Source organism: Sipha flava, unplaced genomic scaffold (genome assembly GCF_003268045.1).
Source record: "Sipha flava isolate LNK unplaced genomic scaffold, YSA_version1 73_pilon_pilon, whole genome shotgun sequence".
Lineage (NCBI taxonomy): Eukaryota > Metazoa > Arthropoda > Insecta > Hemiptera > Aphididae > Sipha > Sipha flava.
The window spans coordinates 3,483,037-3,487,514 of record NW_020273613.1 but is presented as its reverse complement, the minus strand read 5'-3'; positions in this window follow the sequence as shown (position 1 = coordinate 3,487,514).

The following is a 4,478-nucleotide window of genomic DNA, read 5'->3' as shown; positions in this document are numbered from 1 at the left end:
TTATTTCCAAAAATGAAAAATCGTAAGCGTAACCTTAATTATAAAAGGGTTAATTTAGGTCAGTTATTTAGACTAGTAAAACTATGGTAATGACTATTTTGTTTGTCCATTTGTTGGTTAAGAAAAATAAAAGCCAAATCTTTTTATGTTTTTATTATTTTGTGTTGTAAACAGTAATAGTGTAATGCATATAATAAGTAAATTTGTAATATTATTATCATTATTATTATTTTTATATATTTAATAATATATTACAATTTACAATGAGTATATCATCTATCTTGTTTATTAAGTATTAAATATAGTTAATGTTTTTACAAATTTGTAGCTACAACAGTAGCCAGTATTAACTTTGATCCCTAATTAAAATTAAATTTTAAATTAAAGATATTTATTTCATCAAATCATAATATTCCATAATATTACAAAATATTTTATAAATTCTTACTATGAGTTGGAATAACATAATTTAACCTAACTCAAAGAAATATAATAGGCTGATATAATATATATATATATATATATATTTAATATATTTATAATTATTTTTTTTAACTATTCATAATACCTTCTATTTTCATGAAATGAAACAATTACAATTTAAACAAGAATAAATAAATAATTTCATATTATTTTTTAATAAGTCTCTAATAATCAGAATTAACCGAAATTAACCGGTTCTAGAACCCTTACTCTTTTAAAAAACTGAAACCGGAACCGAAAAAACCTATAGGTTCCAGTCCCTGGTTGATACCAATAATGAAGATGTCCAATACATTAAATTATCAATAAAAACTTTGGTCCACTGAATAATAATAACCGTAAAACATAGGAGCTGTGTTTGGAAACGTCAACTTCATAATATTTTGATAGTTTCCTTTTCAGATAATCGTTAGTTTGTTGTCGATTTTTCGAATTGGTATTGTCGTGAGTTCGAGAAATCTTAAGCCCATACCGCGTCTCCCTCAAAACATTTTCGCGCATACAACAATATACGCGGAACTTATCGAGGTGCCTCTACACTAGCATTTTATTACGTAGAATTGTAGAGGCAATTTCGAAAAATGTGTTTCCAATGTTGTGTTAGTAACATGTTATGTCCTTATCTACATAATATTATGTGCAAACAATATTATTCTTATCTGCAATGCGAAGTCACAGCGTTATGCGGGGATTTTCATACGCACTCGCAGTCACAGGTCAAATCGTTCGAAACCACGAACATAAAGTGTACATTTAACACTATCTAGCCCTCAAGAAGCGATTAGTAACCATACTATTAGCAGTACACTGTAAAGATACTCAGATCTAAGTTTTAAAAAACAAAATAATATTCTTCAGAACATACAGCATCTTATGTAATTCAATATTATTAAAACTGTTTCTAGTTGATTAATTATTTTTAGTTCGGAAAATTGCAGTACTTAAATAAAATATGTATCGTTTTTCAACACTAATGTCCTAATGTCGAACTACACATTTCAGATTACGGTCGGGTACGTTTAGAATAGAGTTATTTTAGACCAAAAATATACTGGTGTAGAGACTGTAGTGGGCCCTCGGTTTGTTTCTCGCGTCGGTAAGTCAGCTGCGGTCCGTCGCGCGTTTACGATCACGAGAAGAGTCGGACTCGGTGACGTTGTTACCTACCTCAGAAAAGGTCGAATCTGAGATGTAGAGGCGCAATCAGCACGTGGTCGGGGTAGGACGCTGAACAAATACGAGTCCTTTAACTATTGTTTTGAGAACAATTAGAAACAGATGGACCAACGAAGCCGATCAGAAATCGTATTAATAAACGTAATATGTTTTCATGAACGTATTAATAATGATAGAAGTCCGGACGCGCGTTTCGTGTTCGTTCACCGTAGCAACACGTTATTCCACTGACCGATGAATCCGCCGTTCGGGAGGTATCTCTGGGAACGTTCTCCGTCGCCGACCACTTACCCCGTTACTTCGTGATTGAAGAAGACTCCGACCCGTTGGGTATATCGCATCTAGACCGCACACACCGGCTTCGCGTTCTGTCTATCTTTTCGTTATTATACGATTTGCGAAGCGTTGCCGTTCGTCCGGTCCGCCGTTAACGGTCTTGGCTCGTTCGAACGTCACTAATTTCTCTCCGACGCACGTCCCCGCGTAAGTCCACTGATAATCTAAAACACGAATATGCGCGTGTAATATTATTTACGCGTGTGTGTGCATTCCAGTGTGAAACGTTGGTGTTTGGAAATTGATAATGAATCGTCGATCGATAACCATGGGCGCGCGAGAGCACGATGATCTTGAAATCCGCGTTTTTTCCCCCTGTTCCGTCGAACACACCTTTGAACCTTTTTAACGTTATGCGATATATTATACGGTTACATGCACAATCACAGATCGAAACTAATCCATTTCAAATTTTAAATTGTTGTGTCTATTCTTGTAAAAAAATCTCCGTTCCGTATGCGATAAACGATTGCGTGACAATGGTGGAATCGCATAAGATGCTACCGTTTTTGATCCAGAAACCAATTTAAAGTGTAAATTTCGCAAAACAGTATACGGCGCTGACCACAAATCACCTATTTCGAAGTTTTTTATTTTATTATATATTTTTATTGCCTACTTCTTGATTGGACCCTGAGAGCAATCAGAAATAGATATAACAAACAATTTATGATAAAAGAACGAAAATGTAAGTGTCTTCATATGTTTCAATTGTTCTGCGTCAATGAATCAAACCATTAATAATTCCATGTGGAATTAAATTATTAAATTATAATAAAATAAATATATAACAATCGTGCGCGTAAAAATATTCTACTCCGTTCTGTAATCAGTGTGACAAATACGCGTGTAAATGACGAGAGCGTTTAAAACAGGATTTGTGTTCGGCACTCTCGGAGAGAATAATAATATGCAATAAAAGAAACACACAGTTATACTTACAATGCGCATACGCTATGTGTGTGTGTAAATGGTGAATATTTATCAAACATAAACCCGTGCGAATGCTATTACATGTGTACATGTAAGTAGGAATGAAACACAATGAAAGAAAATTGCTGAATACATATATGTACTACACAAAAATAACACAGAAATAAAGGGACCAATGATAATATGCCAATATGCGTAGTATTGTTATTGAGCTCTCATCGATATTGCTATATTTCAAGTTTTCCCGATGAATTTCTCGAGTGGTGCGCGCGCGGTGAAAAAATATAAATATAATAAATTCGTCATTTCGGAGACAGTTTCAATTCAATGTACACAACCAGTGTTGGGAATAGATAATGAAAAATTTATCTAGATAAAGATGGAAGATAATACGTCCAAATTCATCTAGATAAAGATAATAGATAAAAATAAAGATATTTTTAAAAAAATGTTATTTTTTGGTCAATATTTCATATTCTAATAATATCTATGAAAACTCAATTATAATCATTATTATTAATAGATACCTAGGTGTTAATGTTTATTATACTCGTAGTAATGTAAGTAGTGTACCATCAAGCAATATTAATATATAATGTACAATATTTAATGATAGTTAGTCACTAAAATGTTACAAAAAAAAAAAAAAAAAATGAAATTTACGTATCTGTACGTATCAGGATGAATACAGAATACATAAAAAATTATTTTAAGTTAACAATAGCTTCTGAATATATACAATCACACTTAAATCTCATAACTACCTGGACCAACAATTGGAGGATAAAAATCAATGAGACTAAATCGTACAAATTAATTTCATATTAAGACGTAACGAAATTCCTCCTCTTATTCTAAATAGCACATGCATCCCAATCCAATCTTCGACAAAGTACCTGGGCATAACTTTAGACAAAAGTTTGATATGGTCACACCACACAAAATCTAAACGTAAACAAGCAAATATCCGGCTACATTTACTTCGTCCCATCCTTAAATCTAAAATCAGCTTAGCAAATAAAATGCTCATATACAAAAGTTTAATCAGACCAGTTTGGTCGTACGGGATACAAATATGGGGACCTGCCAAACCATCTAATATTAGACCATTACAATCTCTCCAATCAATAGCTCTAAGAATCATCACAGATGCCCCCTGGTACTTTACAAATCAAAATCTTCATAAAGACCTTCAACTACCAACTGTCAAAGAACTAGCAACTAAACATTACAAAAAATTCCACAACAAACTAAAAAATCACCCTAATCCACTAATTCATCAAATGTCCACCACAAAAATTCCAAATAATATCACTCGCCGCCTTAACAGGGACTGGCCTCGTGACCTACTAGATCCTGTGTTATTGTAATACGGGTGTTAATAAAAAAAAAAAAAATTGTAAATAACAAATAGTAAGTAATATTGTAGGTGTGGCCAGTGGGCCACTTTCTATTCAAGTTTTCATGTCACTGTTGTTCTTTTATTATCATAATTGCTTATTGTATAACACTTCACAGATTGTAATTTTCTATACCAATAAAAAAAAAAA